This window comes from Suncus etruscus, chromosome 20 (genome assembly GCF_024139225.1).
Source record: "Suncus etruscus isolate mSunEtr1 chromosome 20, mSunEtr1.pri.cur, whole genome shotgun sequence".
Taxonomy (NCBI): Eukaryota; Metazoa; Chordata; class Mammalia; order Eulipotyphla; family Soricidae; genus Suncus; species Suncus etruscus.
The window spans coordinates 38,700,064-38,722,671 of NC_064867.1; the positions used below are offsets into that span (position 1 = coordinate 38,700,064).

A 22,608-nucleotide genomic window follows, 5' to 3' on the forward strand; every position below is an offset into this window, starting at 1 on the left:
ATAAATGCAAAGAAGGATGGGTAAACAAAGGAACACAGTAACAACAGAGGAGATGGAGAGAAATCAGAACAAGTTTCCAAGTCCACCAAAATGCACATACCCAAGAGAGGAAGACCTAAAAGCAGCCATGAGAATAGAATTCCAAGCCATACTATAAGTAATGAAAGACACACTCAATAAATGAGCAAATGAACCAACTTAAACAAGAATTTCTACAAGCCATGAAAGACTCCATACAAACAGAATTAAAAGAAATTCGTAAAAACATAGAAAGCCTGAAGAACAGAATCGCGTAGCTCGAAAATCACATAGAAAAAATCAAAGATAAACTGCAAACAAAAGACAACAAAGATGCTAACAAAGAAATATAAGGTAAAGCACTGGAAGTAAAAGTCCAGTATTTAATGAACAAAGACAAAACTAACAATCTAAGAATTGTAGGTATACCAGAAGGGGAGGAAAATGCGAAAGGAGACGAACAATTCGTCAGGGAGATAATAGCGGAAAACTTTCCCACACTCTGGAAAGACACATTTGAGCAAATCCAGGAGGTGAAAAGAGTTCCCAACAAAATAGACCCTAACAAACCAACTCCAAAACACATAATAATTCAAATGGCAAGAAACAAAGAGAAAGGTGACCTACTTAAAGCAATAGGGAGAAAAAAACCTCACATACAAAGGAAGGAACATTAGAATAAAATCAGATCCCCCATGTGAAATACTTCAAGCAAGAAGACAGTGGAATGACATATTTAAAAGTTTGAATGAAAGAAATTTTCAACCTAGAGTCCACTATCCAGTAAAACTATCATTCATATGGGAGGAAAGACTAAAATCATTCTCAAACAAAAATGAGGTCGCTTTATTCGCGCAAACAAACAACCCTAAATGACCTACTCAGAGACGAATTACACAGTCCAAACCCCTGATTGTAACAACAACCACCCTAAACAACACAACTGCACAATAGCCCTGTCAATAATCTCCTTAACTGTTAATGGACTAAACTCTCCCATTAAAAGACACATAACAAAGAACTGGATTAGAAAATATAAACCAGATTTTTGCTGCCTACAAAAATCACACCTACAAATTTAAGATAGGAACAGGCTTAGAATAAAAGGATGGAAATCAATTATCTAAGCCAATGGAAATAAAAAAGCAGGGATGGCCATTCTTATATCAGACCAAATTCCTTTCAACCTCAAGAAAGTGATCAGAGACAAAGAGGGTCACTACTTACTGATCAGGGGAAGTGTTAACATTGGTTAATATATATGCACCTAATGCAGAACCAGCAAAATATGTATGGCAACTACTTGCAAAACTGGAAAAACACATGAAAGGAAATGTGATAGTAGTAGGAGACCTTAATACTCAACTATCACCTATGGACAGATCCACCAGACAGAAAACTAACAAATAAATAAGAGTCCTAAATGAAAAATTAGAAGAACTAGGGATAATAGAATTATATAGTGCCCTCCACCCCCAGAAAGCAGAGTACACATTCTTCTCAAGTCCACATAAAACCTTATCCAGAATAGACCATGACTTAGGATACAAATCTAACCTGCGTAAAATCACAAAGGTAAGGATCATTAGAAGCACCCTCTCAGATCACTATGCAACAGAGTCTAAATTGACTGTAAAAAGAAACAATGGAGAGAATCCAACACCTGGAGATTAAACAGCATGCTGCTCAAAAAAAGCTGGATCAAAGAGGTACTCAAGAAAGAAAGAAAGAAAGATTCCTTGAGACAAATGACAATGAAGAAACAACTTGTCAAAACTTGTTGGAAACAGCAAAAGCAGTATTTAGGGGGAAACTCATAGCAATACAATCCTATGTCAGGAAAGAGGAAAACGTCAAAATTAGTAGTTTAAAAGTACCATCTTAAGGAGCTGGAAAAACAGCAACAAAGAAGCCCAAACACAATCAGAAGACAGGAAATAATAAAAACCAGAGCAGAAGTAAACAACATAGAAGCTAAGAAAATAATACAGAAAATCAATGAGAGACCAGGAGTTGGTTTTTTGAAAGAACAAACAAGATAGACAAACCACTGGCAAACTCACCAAAGAAAGAGGAAAAACACCCAAATAAGCAGGATCACAAATGAAAGAGGAGAGATTACAACAGAACCCCAAGAAATCCAACAAATCATGAGGACATATTATGAACAACTATACTCAGTTAGGCTAGAGAACCCAGAAGAAAGTGATAGATTCTTGGAAAAATACTAACTTCCAAGACTAGAAAAGAAGGATTTAGAAAGCCTAAACAGGCCAATCACATTGGAGGAAATTTAAATAGTAATTAAGAAACTCCCCAAGAACAAAGGTCCAGGCCCAGATGGTTTTACAGGTGAATTCTATCAAACATTCCAAGAAGAATTATTTCCACTGATTCAGAGGCTCTTCCAAACAATTGAAAAGACAGGAATCCTCCCCAGTTCCTTTTATGAGGATAATATCACTCTGATTCCCAAAGAGGGCAAAGATGCCACCAAGAAAGAAAACTACAGACCAATCTCACTAATGAACATAGACGCAAAAATACTCAACAAAATCTTAGTCAACCGAATCCAGCACTACATCGAAAAGATTATACACCATGAACAAGTGGTTTTCATCCCAGGGATGCAAGAATGGTTCAATGTTGTGTTAAATAATTAACGATGGGGCTGGATGGCGGTGGATTTCTCTCCGTGCCATCCCAGTTCACGTGGCTCTGCAACCTCCATGCAGTTGGCGAGTCCCAGGCCCAGGTGAAATCACTCACTCACAGTCAGGCATCAGGAAGCAACAACTTTATTCAAGCCCTAGCCACCACGTGTGTGTGGCCTATTCATAACCTTTCAAGCACAGCAATATTTTGCTAGCCCTGCATCTTATTTCCTGTTAGCCATCTTCCCTTTGGACTCCATGCTGGTCAAAGACCAGAACACAGAAACCCAGAAGCCAGAGCGCACAGCAGCGCAGAAAGGGCAAAGAGCCAAAAAGCGCGAATTCCCTTGGTCCAAGCCTTATCTAACATTTCCAAGACCCCTCCCCGGAATGGGAGGGTCTCGCAGGTAAGGTTACACCTACTATCCGGTTCCCAAGACCCCTCCCAGAAATGGGTGGGTCTCAGGGTTTCAAATAGGTACACCCACAGTTCAACATACGCAAATCAATCAACATCATACACCACATCAATAATAAAAAAAGACAAAAAACACATGATCATATCAATCGATGCAGAGAAGGCATTTGACAAAATCCAATATCCATTCATATTGAAAATACTAAGCAAAATAGGTCTGGAAGGAACATCTCTCAACATAGTTACAGCTATCTATGAAAAGCCCACAGCCAGCATTATCCTTAATGGTGAAAAACTGAAAGCATTCCCACTAATTTCAGGAAGTAGGCAAGGATGTCCACTCTCTCTATTCTTATTCAACATAGTCTTAGATGTCCTAGCAATAACAATCAGAGAAGAGAAGGAAATCAAAGGAATTAAAATAGGGAAAGAGGAATTCAAGTTATCTCTTTTTGCAGATGACATGATGATATACATGGAAAACCCTAAAGAGTCCACAGTAAAACTCCTAGAAACAATAAACCAATACAGCAAAGTGGATGGTTACAAAGTCAATACACAAAAGACAGTAGCATTTATCTATACAAATAATGAAGTAGAGCAAAGAGAGCTTAGGAATTCAACTTCATTTAAAATAATACCAAAAAGCATCAAGTACCTAGGAATCAACCTTACAAGGGAAGTGAAGGACTTATACCAGGCAAACTTCAAAAGACTTCAGAAAGATTGAAGAGGATCTAGGGAAATGGAAGAACATCCCATGTGCATGGGTATGTAGAATCAACATAGTCAAAATGACTATCCTACCCAAACTCCTATATAGATTTAACGCAATCTCCATCTAAATTCAGACATTATTCTTTAAAGACTTAGAACAATCAATCATAAAATTCATCTGGAACCACAAAAGACCCAGAATAGCCAAACACATACTAAAAAACAGGAAGTTGGGTAGCATCTCTTTACCCAACATGAAGCTATACTATAAAACCATAGTGATCAAAACAGCATGATACTGGTACAAGGACAGAGTCTCAGACCAGTGGGTTAGAACAGAATTTCCAGACATAAGCCCCCTAATATTTGACAAAAGAGCCAAGAACTTGAAATGGGACAAAGAAAGTCTTTTCAACAAATGGTGTTGGTACAACTAAAAAACCATTTGTAAGAAAGTGAAAATTGACCCATACCTCACCCCATACACAAAAGTCAACTCAAAATGATTAAGGACCTTGAAATTAGACATGAATCTATAAACTTTATTGAGGAAAAATAGGCAGAACACTCGAAGACCTATATATCAAAAAAGTCTTTGATGATAGAATGCCAATGGCAAGAACTTTAGCATCAAACATAAACAAATGGGACTACACCAAACTAAAAAACTTCTGCATGGCAAAAGAAACTACTTAACACAAGAAGACAGTTAACTGAATGGAAAAAATCTTTGCACTCAACATGTCAGATAAAGGGCTGATATCCAGAATATACAAAGCACTCAGAAAGCTGAGCCCCCTAAAACCAAATAAAGCCATAGAAAAATGGGGAGATGAAATGAATAGACACTTCTCCAAGGAAGACCAAAAGATGGCCAACAAACACATGAAAACATGCTCACATTCACTCAGTATTAGGGAAATCCAAATCAAGACAACAATGAGGTACTACCTTACACCAGCAAGGATGGCTCACATCAAAAATAATGGGAACAATCTGTGTTGGCAGGGATGTGGTATGAAAGGCATTTTATCCACTTCTGGTGGGAATGCCCCCTAGTCCAACACTTATGGAGAACAGTCTGGAAAGAACTCAAAGAACTCAGAATTGAGCTGCTATTTGACCCAGTAATTGCTTTCCTAGGTATCTACCCCCAAGTTGGAAGGACATCCATTCCAAAGTATGTGTGCACCACACTTTTTATCATAGCACTCAGCATAATAGCCAAGTCTTGGAACCAACCTCGATGTCCAACAACAGATGAGTGGATCATTAAGATGTGGTATCTAGGGCCCGGAGAGATAGCACAGCGGCATTTGCCTTGCTAGCAGCCGATCCAGGACCAAAGGTGGTTGGTTCGAATCCCGGTGTCCCATATGGTCCCCCGTGCCTGCCAGGAGCTATTTCTGAGCAGACAGCCAGGAGTAACCCCTGAGCACTGTCGGGTGTGGCCCCAGAACCAAAAACCAAAAAACAAACAAACAAAAAAAAAGATGTGGTATCTATACACAATGGAATACTACATGGCAGTCAGAAATGATACAATCAGACTTTGCAGTAACGTGGATGAACCTAGAACATATTACGTTAAACAAAGTAAGCCAGAAGATGAAAGATAAACACAGAATGATAGGACTACTCTGAAGCACCTGGAACATACACCTTAGATACAACTAATACTCAACAATCAAATAAAAGGGTTTAACAGGGTAGAAACTCCAAATACTCTGACAGTCAACATATACTGGAGAGCAGTGCCCAAAACACATGAAAGAGAACAGCACAAACTCTTGACTACACATTATACCACAAAGAAACCAGCAACACCAAAAATAGCAACATAGAGAGAACAGGTATGTAATCAGCCTTCTACTACAAAGGCCCATAAAAATCCCTTAGGGATCTCATACAGGATTACAGGTAAAGAATACCATGGGAAATCACTGACTGCAACGGAATCATTTCATAACAGTTTGTTTTAAAGCCTTAAACTTACGATATTTAAAATAACCTTTCAGCTTTTCTTCCCACAGGCATTCTTGAATACAAAGGGTGGACAAATTAAGATGGCATCTCAGGGCTCAGTCACACGAGATACCAAACCCAGCTTGCACTATGAGAATGTCCTGATAAAACTCTTTAACATACCCTTTATCTCTAGGTTATACCTTCTTTTAGGACCTGAAACATGTGACCAGCCAGACCACTGATGCAGCAATTGTGACCTACAGACTTATACTACAGGCCCTACTCATCGAACATATTCAAACAAACTAGCATTCCCTTGCTCTTTTCTCCTCCCTTCTCATTACATTTTTTTAGTTATTTTTTCTCTCTCCTTTTTTTTTAAATTTATTTATTTCTTTTCTCCTCTCCTGCCCCATCCATAAACTTTCCCCCTTCCCCCCTTTGGAAATTCGACTATCCCTTCACCCCTCAATCCCATCCAGATTTCCCACCTTATTAAAACTCTTCAACCTCAGTTCTTAATCCATTAGGCATCAAGATTGACCTCCTACCCCAATGAAACAGTACCCAGCACCCAAGCAAAGGCACAACCAGTCAAACCCACACCTTGCCCCCTGCAAGAAAAGGCAACCAACCCCCCTGCTGACTTAAGCTGCATGATCCTCCTTACCAACCCTTCCAAACGTGGACTGTTACTTGAAACCGGACTTAACTCTAAAAGTATCCCCAATACAAAAACTCTTCCCAAGACCTCCCTGCCGCAAATCTTTTGCCACTCTCAAGAGAGTCAGGTTGTGTGATGAGAAGGCGCCCGTGAACCCACACACCACAAGAAAATCTCAAAAGCCAATGGGGAAACCTATACTTTCATCAAGAGTGTAAGACCCGTATTACACTACCTCTTTACCTCCTTTTCCCCAAACGTAAGGAAGTCTCTTGAATCACTTTGTTCCTTTAATTACTTTTTTATTTTATTTTTAAAATATTTATATATATATGTGAGCACATATATTTTTATTTCTATTTTTATCCTTTTTTGGTATGTGACCTATTTCTGTTTTCTTCTCTTTCCACCCTCAAATGCACCGGCAATACAATGTAGCACCAATTCTCTCTGCAAAGGCACACTAAAAAAAAAGGGGGAAATCTTACATATAATAATGAGCTCTTGTCTACTAGAGATAAGAACTCATACATGTTTACAATACAGGGGCATCTCCCACCTTGAAAATATGTCTTGTGGACCCAACTTAGACCCCAGTTGATTAGACACCAACCGTCCAGCCTTGAACCCTGGATCCCAGACATGATACAGTTCTTCACAACAGTCACAGAAAACAAATCCCTTCCGGGACATCTTTAATACTGCCTGGACACCAACAAGTGCCAACTCTAATATGATATCCTGACAACGAGGAAACTGGGAACAACTTGACCCAAGAGCAGGTTATCCTACCTCACCAGCTAACGATAAGACAAAATCAGAAGACTTGTCACCCTTTGATCTCTACAAATGCCAAGATCGCGATTTACAGATGACTGGCTGATAGAACCATGGCCGAACTGTATTTTTCCTGGGACCAATAAAAAAAAGGCACTAGTCTAGGGTTTGAGCTACGACCTGCACAACAACCATGATCTCTAGTTCCAGAGGTCTGTCTGAGACAATTGCAACGGAATGGGTCTTCTGGAAACATAACAAAAGACGCTATCCCAGGCCCCATCCTAGGATCAGCACAAAGACCAAGACTACCAACCACAGAAGATGGATTACAATAACACTGAGAGAACAGAACTTCTAGAACCACAAAGAAAAACTTCATCATAAGATACCTAGATCTCTAGATACAGAAGTCTGATTTTATCACCCAGGAGGAAGCAGTCTTCCATACACCACAAAAGCACCAAGGAGAGAGTAAATGAACCTGAAAGGAGTCTATAGTTAATCCCATGACAAAATGCTTCAAGGCTGGAGAAACCCTGTATCTCTTAGGCCAAGGGAGTTCCTTTTTGAATGACCCCAATATTTACTGTGCCTGTACAGGAGGGAAGAAAAAAGAAAAAAAAAAGGAAAAAAGCACAAAACAATTCATTTAATTATTCATCTAGTCTTTGTCGATTTCTTTCTTTCGGTGTAGATATTGAAGTTTTTGTCTCCATTCATATATATTATTATTTTCTTCTTTTCTCTTCTTCCCTTATGTGCTCTGCCATGTTTTTTTTTTCTCTCAAGACCATGGCTTTTATGTGGTGCATATCTTTATTGTTGGAGTGCTCACTGGATATTTTATTTGACACCTTTTTGTCTACTGTTGTGGTGTTTCACCTTTTTTTTCCCCTTTGTCTCTCAAATCTAGAATGAAAGCCTCCAGAAGGACTCTGCCCATTTTTGGCGTATTTGACTTTTCCCCCCAGTTTATTACTTTTCTCTCCTTCAAACAAAACCACATAACTTGAACTATCTAGTCCTGCCTCCCAATTAGAGTGGGAAATAAGGCAGGTACCAAAACCAAACAGGGGTAGGACCACTAAGTAGTAAGCTAGGCACAGAGGGGACCACTTATTCTGGCAGCCTCGGGGGTGAGGGAGAAGGATATGGGAGGTAGGACTGGAACGGAGGTGGAGGGAGGATAATTCGATGATGGGAATTCCCCTGATTTTATGTTAATATGTAACTAAAATATTATTGTCAATGATATGTAAGCCACTATGATTAAAATAAAAATTATATTTACAAAAAATAAAATGTCGGACTCATTAAACTTATATCAAATAAAATTTACTTTAATGTTTAAAATGCAATATGTGAAAATAGAGAGATATCATAGGGGTTAAGATGCTTGCTTGCATGTTTCTAATCTTTGTTTATTCTCCAGTGAAACAAATGGTCCCTGAACACCTTCAGGTGATCTCAGAGGAAGAATTCAGAAGGAATCTGTGAGCACCACTCTGAGTACCCTAAGCCAAATGAAATGTATTAAGAGACTTTTGAAAAATATGTAATGGTCAATGGATCTAAATATAGATTGTAATCCAATAGTAGTATACTTTAGTAGCACACTCTCACCATTGGATAAATAAAAAGACTCAGAATAGATAAAGAAACAGTAATCTTGGGGCTGGAGTAATAGCATAATGGCAGGGCATTTGCCTTGAATGCAGCTGACCCAGGACTGACCTGAGTTTGATACCCCAGCATCCCATATGGTACCCCAAGCTAGGAGTGATTTCTGAATGCATAGCCAGGAGTAAACTTTGATATGCACCAGTGTGTCCCAAAATCGCCCCAAAAATAATAACATAGTAATCTTTTTTTTTTTTTTAATTTTTTTTTTATTTAAACACCTTGATTACATACATGATTGTGTTTGGGTTTCAGTCATAAAAGGAACACCACATGCCAGGTATACACACACACACAAACATATGTATCGCATTCTGTTCCCATTGCTCATGGAATGTTCTCTAAGATAGACCACATTCTGTGACACAATACAACTTTCTATAAAATCAAGAAAATGCACATTATATCAAATAATATCAGATCACAATGCTTTTTAACATGGAAATAATTTATAAACAGAAAGCTGAGAAAACCTGAAACACTTAGAAGTTGAATAACACTCTATAGTGTAACCATTATATCAAAGAGGATGTGTAAAAAGCAGATTCCTGAAATACATAACAACGGAGAAAAATAAAAGCTATCATAAAATAAGGGCTACAATGACAACTATACTAAAAGAGAAGTTCAAAACAGTGTTCATCAGGATATAAGAGCAGGCAACATATTAATAACTGAATGTCATACTCCAAGAAATCAGAAAAATGAACAAAAGGAACTGAGCAAATGTAGTATTTTTAGTATAAATTTTAGTATAAATAAAAAAACAGTATAAAAGACCAATGAAACCAAGATTAGATTTTTGAAAGAACAGATGACTCAGAAAGAAAGAGAAAATAAAGAAAACAAATTGAAAAGGGAATAAAAGAAGTTATAACACCCATGTCAAATACAAAAAATCATATATGTATATTGTGATCAACTGTAACCCAGTAAATTGGACATTTTAAATATACAGTTAAATTTTTAGAATCTTCAAACCACCGGAAACTGTGAAAGTAGACAACCTACATAGATAAATTGCCTCCAGGGATTTTTAAACGGTGATCAAAAATATTCTCAAAAACAAAATCCTGGATTGAGTGAGCATGTCTATTGAGTTCTTCTAAACCTAAAAATGAGGAACTACTACCACTTCTTTTAGACTCTTCCAGAAATTAAAAGAAACTTAAATCCTCCTGGTTTCTATAAGACCAGCATGACTTCCATACCTAAAACCAGAGGGTCATTCTAAAAAGTAAGAAAATTACAGACAAATACCCAAATAAACAAAGATTTGTAGATCCTCAAGAAATTTCTAGTGAATCAAATTAAAATAAATTCAACTGATTATGCACTACAATCAAGTAGGATTTGTGTCAGGTACGCAAGGATGGTATAAAAACAAATCAATTAGTCTAATGCATGAGATTAATAAAAATGAAAAGCATGTGATTATCTCTAAAGTATGCAGTGTTTTTGAAAAAAATTCAACACTGATTCATAGTACAAAAAAAAACACAACACCTCAACAAAATAGGAACTGATAAAGTTTACCTCAATATTGGATGGTCACTTACAAATCACAATTAAGATCATTTAAATGGGGATTAAAAATGCCTCCAAAGATTGGGCACAGACAGGGATGTCCACTTTCATAACTAACAATAAACATATTATCAAAAATTAATGTCATAAATATTTGGCCTTCTTATACACCAATAATGATAGAGAAGAAATGGACATTATAAAAAGCAATCCCATTCACATTAGTGTCACACAAACTCAAATATCTTAGTCAACTTAACTAAAGATGTGAAGGACCTATATAAAGAAAACTATAAAACCCTGCCACAAAAATAGAAGAGCACACAAGGAAATGGGTAGCATACACTGCTCATGAATTGAAAGGATTAACATCATTAAAATGACTCTATGAATAAAATTATACAGCAAAGTAGCAGGTGACAAAATAAATGCATAGATATGTTGCATTCTTATATATAAACAATGACATGGATTAAAAGAAAGAAAGAAGCTATACTAGTTATTATTGTGCCCTCAAAATTAAAGTATCTAGGAATCAGCAAATGAAAAGTAATTTAGTGAAAAGTATAAATCATTGCTGAAAGAAATCTTAAGAAGACACAAGGAAATGGGAACAAAATCTTTGTTCATAGATTAAAATAACTAGCATTAAAATGACCAATTTATGCAAAGTAATTTTACAGATATACAGTTTCTATCAAAATCCCCTTGGTATTCTTTGAGTATATGAAAAAGTTATTCTAAAATTTCTAAGAATAAAATATAATCCTGTAAAAATGGCATGATGAGAGACATTCTATTTTCAGACTTTCAATGATATTACAAATAAAACAAAATACAGCAATAGATATAAATATTACTACATAGAATTAGAATAATGGTGGACTTTTAGATCATTGCAATTAATTGGGAACTCAGAGGTAAACCTTTAATATATGTACAATTAAACTAAGACCAAAGGGATAAGTAAATAAAGTGAAGAGAGTAAAAGCTTTCCAATAAATATTCTTGGAAAACTGGTTAATCTCATTGGGAAAAATGAAGCAAAAACACTTCTTTACATTTTAGCAAAGGTTAATCTAAAGTCAATTGAAGATCTCAATATCAAAGCTATTCATAAAATATGTTGAGGGAAAATATAAGCATACTTCTCTACTACAATGACCTCCTGTTCTTTAATAAATAATCCAACTGTCAAAGTAAAGGACACCAGAAATGAACAAATGGGAATATTCAAACTTAAAGCTTCTGAGTCAGAAAGTAAATTATGACAAAAACTCAAGACAGCCTTATGAGGATAAAATCCTTATAGAACATGCATCAAATAAAGGGCTAATATTCAAATTACGAAAATTACTCATGCAGCATAACACCTAAAACCGCATAAGACAAAATCATTATTATAAATGAGAAAGTGATCCTAAATAGATATGCCCAGAAAGAGGACATAAAGATAGTTGATGGGCCTATAAAAACATATTAATTTCACCAATGATCAAGGGAAGGCAAATTAACATAAACATGAGATTTTACGTCGTAACATTAAGAATGATATTTGTCAAAAATCCAGAGACAGTAAAGGCAGGCAAGTAAGTGGTGAGAAAAGAAAATCTCATTCAAAATAGGTGAGACTGTTATCTGATTCAGGCTCTACGAAAAGTGGTCTATACATCTTCCAAATTATCATGAGGGGCTGCAGATATAGGTCAGTGGAGTAAGGGATTTGCATCACAAGTAGAAAATTCTGATTTGATCCCCGATTCCCCATAAGGTTCCCTGAGAACATTCAGGAATGAGTCCTGAAGGCGACCAATCAAAAGCAAATATTAAAAACAGAATTGTTACGTGACCTAGTAATTTCATTCCTGGGCATCTACCCAAAGAATACAAAAATTTTAATTTAAAAGAAGATATGAACATATGAATAGGTAAGGCCATTATGGCATTCGTGACCATATCCAAAATCTGAAAGCCAAACAACCCAGATGATAAACTTTGGATTGGTAAAGAAATGATCACAGGTATTTGTAGATAAAGAAATGTTTATTTATAAACAATATATATACCAATAGACAGTGAATAAAAATATGTATTTATAAGTATAAAGAAATATGTATTTATAAATATATTTCAATAAAGTATCAACTAAATATTGTTAAGTAACTATAAGTATATATTAATTAATATTTAAAATTATTAGGGACTACGGCCTGAGCAGTGGCACAAACAGTAGGGCGTTTGCCTTGCACGTGCTAATCTATGATGGACCACAGTTCAATCTATCATAGGTTTTTTGGGAAGCTTTTTTTTTATCAGCTTGATATCATAATATGCAGTTGTCACCTGTTGAAGGGCAAGGGATGCTCTGGTTCTAGGTTGGCACAGTCTTCTAGATTTTGCCTTTAAGGTAAGTTAGATAAGGAATGAATATACATTGAATAAAAATATATTCATAAATATCATTTATTCTGAAAGAGGGAAGAAAGAAAGAAAGAAAGAAAGAAAGAAAGAAAGAAAGAAAGAAAGAAAGACAGAAGAAAGACAGAAAGAAAGAAAGAAAGAAAGAAAGAAAGAAAGAAAGAAAGAAAGAAAAGAAAAGAAAGAAAGAAGAAAGAAAGAAAGAAAGAAAGAAAGAAAGAAAGATAAGAAAGAAAGAAAGAAAGGAAGAAAGAAAGAAAGAAGAAAGAAAGAAAAGAAAGAAAGAAAAAGAAGAAAGAAAGAAAGAAAGATAGAAAGAAAGAAAGAAAAGAAAAGAAAGAAAGAAAGAAAGAAAGAAAGAAGAAAGAAGAAGGAAGGAAGGAAGGAAGGAAGGAAGGAAGGAAGGAAGGAAGGAAGGAAGGAAGGAAGGAAGGAAGGAAGGAAGGAAGAGAAATAGAGAGCAGGAAGGCAGCATCTGTTGGGGATCAGCAGGCACTGCTCTATCCTGGGTCCCCCTGAAAATGTCCAATTTTTTTTCTTTTATAAGTTGCATGAAAAGGGGCCTTTCCAGGGGCATGTCCAGGCTCAACTGTCATTACAGCTGGTTTCTCCAAGTCTAACTGCCATACATAGACATTTCCACCATTTAGTTTTGTGTATTTCTTAAAAATTATATGGAGAGTTATCCATGGATTTCAGTCAAATGATGGTCTCTGTAAAAGCCATGGTGGTTGTCAGCTGCATTTCTCTAATGGACAGTTCATTTTAAAGCTCCAAAGCCAAGATACAGGTGTGGGGGAGAAATAAAACTTTAATGAATCACACTGACTGAAACACAATTTCAGTATTGCTAATGAAAACATTATTTTTGCAACAATTTTAATATTGCTACTATAGTTTTAACATGTCTTATTTATCACAATCCAAGACACCAGATTGCATACTACTAAAGTTCTTAATCTATATTTATAATCAAATGAAATTCAAACTTTTATTTACAATCACATTAAAATTTTAAATGTCTCATGAATGTAAGAGAGAGTGAGAGAGAGAGAAATAAAGGGAGGAGGCAAAGGACTTTGCCTTTGTCACTGACATAACCCAATGGTATTTAGGTAGATATTTGTTGTTTTTTAAATTTGTACAGGAATGGTATTTATCTAACTTGCACACCTCTAACATCCAAAATCATTGTTTAACAATCAGTACTCAATAAATAATTTGGGAGAGCTAGCCTTCCCAAATAATGCTAAGGAGCCATAGGAGTTATTCAAAGCAATAATTCATCAGCTCAGGCCTAGCAATGTTTTTATTTTTATTTAACCAACTTTATTACATACATGATTGTATTTGGGTTTCAGTTATGTAAAGAACACCACCCATCACCAGTGCAACATTCCCGTCACCAATGTCCCAAATCTCCCTCCTCCTCACCCAACCCCCACCTATACTCTAGACAGGCTTTCTATTTCCCTCGTACATTCTCATTATTAGGATAGTTCAAAACGTAGTTATTTCTCTAACTAAACTCATCCCTGTTTGCAGTGAGCTTCATGAGGTGAGCTGTAATTTCCAGCCCTACTCTCTTTTGTGTCTGAAAATTATTATTGCAAGAATGTCTTTCATTTTTCTTAAAACCCATATATTATGGAAGGCCTAGCAATGTTATGATCATGTATGTTGGGGCTACATCTAGTGTAGGCTGTGAGGGCACTCAGATACTGTGGATAAAATCTGGGAGCTTGCACAAACCAGGAATGTGCTGCATCCTTTGCATTATCTTCTTATCCCTCAATCGTGGCTTTTTGAGAATTTAAAAATAGAATATTTAAAAAAACACAAGAGGAACAGTTAGCATTATTCATTTTCATTGATTAGCTAGGAAGAAGCTGGAACTGGAAATAAGAATGGAAGAACAGCAAGAAGGAATAATGAATATCAGGTGGCCTCCTGGAGACATCTTCCAATCTTCCTCTCACTCCCAAATTAAAGAAATAGGGCTAGAGAGATAGCACAGACATAGGGCATTTGCACACAGCTGATCTAGGACTGACAGTGATTCAAATCCTGGCATCTCATATGGTCCCCCTGTGCTTGCCAGGAGCGATTTCTGAGCACAAAGCCAGAGTGTTGCCAGGTGTGATCCAAAAATAAAAACAAAAAATATAAAAAACAAACAAATAAACAAAATGAGCTGGATATTTTTTTCAGAGAGATCCCATTTAATTAGAAGAAAGTTAAAACACACACACACATACACGCACACAATTATTCTACTCCCCTCCCTGAAAGAATATCTAAGACCTTGAACACAACCAAAGCAAGTCATGCTTGAGCTATTTAATGCTCACATTTATAAGGGAATACAATTCATCTGAACTGAGTGATTTGTTTATTGTGTTAGAATAGTTTTTTTTAACTAAAAGGTATATTTATTTCTAATGTACCAAATCAGGGGACCCAAATGTTCTTTAGTATTCCTGCACTGAGTAAAGTATCCTGTTGATTTGAATTTCAATCATTCTCACACATATATACACCCAAGTATGAAAATCGACATCAGGTGTTGAATATATAACACTTTCACTTATGGGAAGAATTACTTTTAGCATCAATTTTTAAGTTGGAACTCAATTAGAACTGGGGAGATGGTAGAAATGTCAGGAAGGCCCAATATGGATGTGCAGGATTCTAATTAGATCCTCTGTGCTGAGTATTCCACTGAGTATCATGGAATCCAGTCCTGGATACTACCTGAGCACCAAAAGTTGTGGCTTATGTGGTTCTCAGCATTAATATGGCAACCTCAGTGGTTCTAAGAACCCAGGGCTCTCACATCAAAACAACTGACTGAATATCAACTTAACAGTTCCCCCAATAACCTCTGAGTAGTATTTACCTGATGCCATAGAATAAATCACTAGATAAGGTCTTGGTATAACAGACCCTGGTATGTACACATCACTGGTATTGCCATCCAAAGATTCTGAGGATCAAACTGTCATATATTTACAATTAAACCAATCTCTGGAATTAGGGGCCAGTCCCTAGTATTACATAGAAAAGGGTTCTTAAGGGGTAAAATTTACTAAAGGATTTGAATTAAAAGGATAAATAAATTTGGGATATTTTTAGATTTCATTTATTTATTTATTTATTTATTTATTTATTTATTTATTTATTTATTTATTTATTTATTTATTTGGGTTTTGGGGGTCATATTTGGCAGTGCTCAGGGGTTACTCTTGGCTCAATGCTCAGAAATCGCTCCTGGCAGGCTCAGGGGACCATATGGGATGCCGGGATTCGAACCACCATCCTTCTGCATGCAAGGCAAACAACCTACCTCCATGCTATCTCTTGACCCCCTTTAAATTTTATTTTATTTCATTGAATCCATTGTAATCTACAAAGTCCTTCATATTGAATAACTGATATACAGCAAATCAGGGCCATTCCTACCACCAGTGTTTACTTTCCTTCACCAATATTCCCAGAGTACATCACCTAACACAACAACTTTTTGCCCCCTGACCTCCCAGTGTTATATGCCATTTTGACTTTATCTTGTTATAGTTTGGGTCTTTGATTATATTGTTGTTGACTTTGGCTTGATTACTTAGTTCTGTACTTTTTTATCTCCACCAACGCACCTGAGACCACTTGGCCCCTGGACTCCATCCTTTCTTTTATTTGTCCTTCTTAATTTTATAGAAAAATGCAGAAATATGAAGTAAAGTAATTCATATCCAAAGGTTCTATGAAAAAATGGTGGAATCCCTATTTAACAGATAAAATGGGAATGGCAGATTTCTTTTTCATAAGTGCAGCAAATGTTGGGTAAAAAGGCAAGGAAAGGCCAATAGATATTTTAGATGACAAAATATTTGTTTTCTAAACACTTATTTTTTCTTAGTACTAATATTCCCATGGGACCACTGGAAACTGAAGTTAGCTCTTGTACTGGGGAAATGCCCAAGCTTTTAGGTTACCCATCACTATTTTAATATCTGTAACTGCCTCTTAGGACTTCTAACTGTTCCTAACTGAGTAACAGGAGCAGTTCATGTATAACAATGACAATATGAAATAAAGTATGACACAGATAAATATGTAGATCTCACTAACTCTACTGAGATGTACAGAAACTTTCCTAGGGAACGATATTTCAGGCAATTAGGTGATGGAGTAGGGATGCAGTAGGGAAATGCTCGTGTAAGTACATAATAAAGCTTGGGACCAGTTGGAAAAATAACATATAGGACAAAGAAACACACTAAAAAAATTTACAGAAATGATTATTGAAGGGGAAAAGTCTGGAAATAAAATGAAACATATACAATTTTATTTCTCAGTATGAATTTACTCCTTGATTTTTTTTTAGCAGAAAAAGAAGTCTTCATATAATTTTTTTTATTTTATTTCTCTCTGTCCAACAAAGACTAATCAGTGTGAAATAGGTGTGTTTACTCTTACATTGTGCGGTGTGTTATGCTTATTTAGCCTATCTTCCATAATAATAGTGAGATATAAGAAAATTAATCCTCAATTTCTTTTTTTCCCAAACATTTCTTTATTAATAATTTTTATTTTGAACAAAGTGGATTAAAAATCATTCACAGTAGTATTTTAGGTACATAGTCACATTGAATCAGGAGCATTCCCACCACCAATGTTGTCCTCCGTCCATCTCTGTTCCCAGCCTGCATCCCATATAGCTCCTCCTTTAAAAAAAATGCTTTCTTGACTGTTATAAAGACTATCATTATAAAATGTTTGTTGCACTTTTTCCATGTAATCTAAACGTATCATATTATTCATATTTTCTTCTTCAAAAATACAGTGAAAAAGTGACATCACTAACACAACTGAATAATGACTACCTCATAACTTCTACTCCAGCCCCAACTGCCCATTGAGTCATGAGCATAAAGTTCATTGAATCATGTATTTTAGAACTGTGTGAAGGGGAAGAAACTGGGAAAACGGTAGCTATGTCTTTAAGAGAATATGAAAGAATCTAAATTTTATTATGTTAAATATGTCATTAAAAAACTACTAGTGAGACTTTGGAACACCTTTTCTAGTGGTCCATGGATTCCTCCAGTTCTTGTTACAGTTTTCTATAGCTCCACACCTGTAACTAAATATGTGCTTGTTACTAATGATGGCAAGTGTAAGCTTTGACATGTCTTCAAACACACAGAGAATTAACACGTCTAAAGTACAGGGATAGGTTATGAACCTGTGCTTTATTATTGACATTGTAAAACAAACAAACAAACAAAAAGGTGGTGACTATCAGCACCAGACATGCAGTCTTGAAATATCAAGAGTAGAAAAATAAGCTACCAGGAAATGTATCATAAATGAAGAAAGCAGGTAAAGTAGAACCACCATATTCATAAGATTTTATTTTTGACAAGAATGGTAGAAGATATTTATTTCTTGGAGGGGTAACAATGTCTAAAGGAAATTACTAATACTGAAAATGTACACTGATGAAATTCATGACATCAGGAAGCATGAAAAATCAAGTATACAGTCACATCGTCTGTATCCACCAATATACAATTTCAAAGCATGAATTTGTCCACAGGAGAATACAAGTTAGCGTTTTGATGAAGGTTATTGAACTATAACAAAAATAACAACAAAAGTCACAATGAAATCTAAAAAATAGTACCTAAAAAAAGTGGTTAACACAGAAATAAATATCAAAACCTAAGTTCTGAAAATAAAGATTACATTGTGTGAACTAAAAAGACAAAAGATTATAAGCAGCAAAATTAATTAAGCAAAAGGAAACATCTGTGTAATAGAAAATAGAAATTTCTATTTATTCTGTAATAGAAGAGGAAAGAAACAATGAAAAGGGAGAGGGAAAGCCATGTCATGTGATCTATTACTCAGCAAAAAAGAAAATGATATCTAAACTGGGACAGAAATAAAATTGTATTTGTTTACACTTGTTACAATCTTAATAATATTCCTTAAGATACCACCCAAAAACTTCTAGAATTAATATATTTAAAAAATTACAGGACATATGGTAAATATATATATATATAAATATATCAGTTGTGTCTTACTTTTTATAATCATAGCTATCCAAAGAGGAAACAATCTTATTCACAAATATGGCAAATAAAATAAAATGTTTAGGAGTGAGTTTAACCAAGGAGGATAAAGGTTTGTATATTGAAAAGCATTAAACATTGGTGATAAATTTTAAAATAACATAAATTGTAAGAAAGTCCATGTCCTTGGACCAGAACATCATTAATATGTCCCAACTCTTCAAACTCATAGAGGCTACACAATATTTATCAAAATTCCAATGGCATTTTCACAGAAATTTATTTTAAAAAGCTATTACAATAAAAGACAACAAGACACAACATATGTTAAGACATATGTTTTAAGAAAGAACAAAGCTTAGTCAGAGCATTCCTAACTTCAAACTACATGATCAAGAAATGTCAATCCAAACACTATGATATCACCTTTTTCATATGACATATGAATAGCATGCATATTAATCACAGGACAGAATCTTGAACTTAAAAATAAAACCATAACTTCAAAATTTAAATAATATTTTTGTCCCCCAATTCACAATACAGACCAGGCAAAGGGCCTGTGTTGAGGTGTATATGGGGTGCATTTATTGTACCTACTCTTTCTATAGAGTCAGTGTAAAGAACACAGCCTGTGGTAAGAATTGGGAGGCCTTATCTTTTATTTTCTTTTTTTGATTTTTAATATATATATATAAATTTAAAAAATATTTTTTTAAAAAATCCATTTAGGGGCCAGAGTAGTGGCGCAAGTAGTAGAGTGTTTGCCTTGCATGTGCTGACCTAAAGGAACTGCAATTCCATCCCTCGGCATCCCATATGGACTCCCAATCAGGAGCAATTTCTGAGCGCATAGCCAAGAGTTACCCCTGAGCATCACTGGGTGTGGCTCAAAAACAAAAAAATAAAATATATAAATAACCTCTGGAGAATAAACAATAGTCAATAAATCAACTAGAAAAATGAATAAGAAAAAAAGTGTTTTATAACATTCCATTCACAAAACATAATCCCAAATAATTTTATAACTTAAACTTCAAATATAACATTGTACAATTCCTAGAATAAAAGAAAGAGAAACATTCCCTCAGATGTTGACTAAACTTTTTAGTTGACCTTAAAATTATCATGGTGCTTAGATAAAGATATTTTAAAAAATAAAATTGGGGCTGGAGAGGTGGTGCTAGAGGTAAGGTGTCTGCCTTGCAAGCGCTAGCCAAGGAAGGACCGTGTTTGATCCCCCGGTGTCCCATATGGTCCCCCCAAGCCAGGGGTAATTTCTGAGCACTTAGCCAAGAGTAAGCCCTGAGCATCAAACAGGTGTGGCCCAAAAAGAACTAAAAATAATAAAATCAAATTATAACAATGCAGAAATAAGTCACAGGAAGTGGCTCTAACTTAAAGGGTCTGTATGGCTAAAGAAACAACAAAATATAAAGGCAGACTTTCAAGTAAAAGAAAATATTTTCAAAGGACCTCCATAAGGGATTAAAATAAAATAAAGAACACCTACAATTTCGTAGCCAAGCAATCTACCAATACCCTAATCAAACAGTCTGATTAAAATGAGGCAGAGAGATGAAGAGATAACTAGTAGGTTGGGTGAGTGACTTAGATGATATTAAGCTGTGTTAATCTCTGGCATCACAGATGATGCCCTGAATGCTCTCTGAGCACAAAGGCAGGAGTAAGCCCTGAGCACCACTGAGTATAACCCAATGAACCGCTATAAATTAAAAGGGAGTCAGAAGCCTAATACCACTTGGTGTAGACCAGACACTATGCATTATCAAGCCTGAAGACCTATTTGGTCCCCAGGACCTAATCAATTATTTCTGGACATTTCTTTCATGCATCAAATAGCCCTGAGATGAATTATCTCCCCCTTATCTCCACATTTTGGACAGATGCACCGAATAAGCATTGTTTTTAAAAGATGATGTAAGATTATACAAGTATGTCAATCATGCTGGGAAAATAAATTGGTGTGGCCATTATAAAAAAAGGTATTTAGGAAAGAAAAAACAGAATTGTCACATCATTCAGCATAGGGTATCTTTAATCTCCACTCAGTCAAGAAATGTAACAGAGCATGTATGATCAAAAGCAGTTAATTAATAATTAATTTTGGGTTGTTGACTATTCATAAAACGTGCACTGTCGTCAACCTTTTAACATTTACCACATTCAGTAATACCACACCGTAGTGTTGCGACCATCATTTAAGAAGCTAAATACATTCTTGTAATCGTGGAGTTTTAATATTTATAATAAAAAGTAAAGTAAAAAAAAGAAGCTATATACTTGAGAATATATCCATAGAAAATAAAATTAGTATGTTGAAGAGACATTTGCAGTATGGTGGTATTTATAGCATTATTCACACACAGTATTCAAGACAGAGAAATGAGTGAAGTGTTGATATGCATCTATAAATTAATAAATAATTAAATTATTTTTTTCATTAAGCAAAAAAGAATTCCACTAATTTAAAAAACATTCACACCCCTATATTCATAACACATATTGTAATAGTCAAAAACATAATCTTATTATTTGTGAAAACACCAATGGAGGGTGTTAAGATATGTGAAGTACAAAGAAAGACTTCATCATAAGTCCCACTCCTGGACCTGTGCAATTACTGAGATCTATAGATACAGAGGTCTTATTTCATCACCCAGGACGGAGCAGAAGTTTTCCAAACACCACGAAAGTACCACCAGTAGAGTAAATGAACCTGAACGGAGTCTATAGTTAATCCCGTAACAATATACCCCAAGGGTGGAGAAACCCCATAGTGCTAAGGCCAAGTGAATTCCTTTTCGAATGACCCCAATATTTACTGTGCCAGTGCAGGAAGGAAAAAAAAAAGAAGGCAAAAAGCACAATAATTTTTATCTTTTATATATTATTTTTTTTCTTCATTTATTATTATTTTTATTTACCTATCTACTTTTTGTCTATTTCTTTGTTTTGGTGTGGTTATTGAAGTTGTTGTCCCCATTTATATTTATATTGTTTTTCTTCTTCTTTTCTTTACTTTCTTTAGGTGCTCTGCCATGTTTTTTAACTCAAGACCATGGCTTTTTTTTGTGGTGCCTATCGTTATCACTGGAGTGTTCACTGGATATTTGACTCTTCTTTTTGTACTGTTGGGGTGTTTTATCTTCTAATTCTCCTTCATCTCTCAAACCGATGATGAGAGCCTCTAGAAGGATTCCCCCCATTTTCGGCATATTAGACTTTTACCCCAGTTTATTACTTTTCTCTTCTTCAAATAAAACCACATAACTTGAACTATGTAGTCCTTCCTCCCAGTTAGAGGGGGAAATAAAGGAGGCAACAAGACTAAGAGTACTAAGTAGTAAACTAGGTACAGAGGGGACCACAATTTCTCGCAGCCCCAGGGGTGAGGGAGGAGAATATGGGAGGCAGGACGAACACGGAGGTGTAGGGAGGACAAATCGGTGATGGGAAACCCCCTGATTTTATGTAAATGTGAACCTGTAATATTATTGTCAACAATATGTAAACCACTACGATCAAAATAAAAATTATATATAAATAAAAAACAAGTGGTAAAAATTAATCAATATAAAAAAGGATATGTGAAGTAAATGTGATATGGGAAGATTCAGACTTGACATGTATGGAATTTAAGAGACAAAACTAAAAAAAATG

General features: G+C 35.4%; 1 protein-coding gene and 1 non-coding gene across 4 annotated transcripts in view; both read right to left on the reverse strand.

Annotated features, from left to right (window-relative positions):
- Positions 1–22,608, reverse strand: part of GRM7 (glutamate metabotropic receptor 7) — an 884,078-nt gene that overhangs the window by 577,353 nt on the left and 284,117 nt on the right. The window lies entirely within an intron of this gene.
- Positions 19,446–19,578, reverse strand: LOC125998467 (small nucleolar RNA SNORA51). Its single transcript, XR_007492033.1, has one exon. It is a non-coding gene; the product is annotated as a small nucleolar RNA SNORA51 (small nucleolar RNA).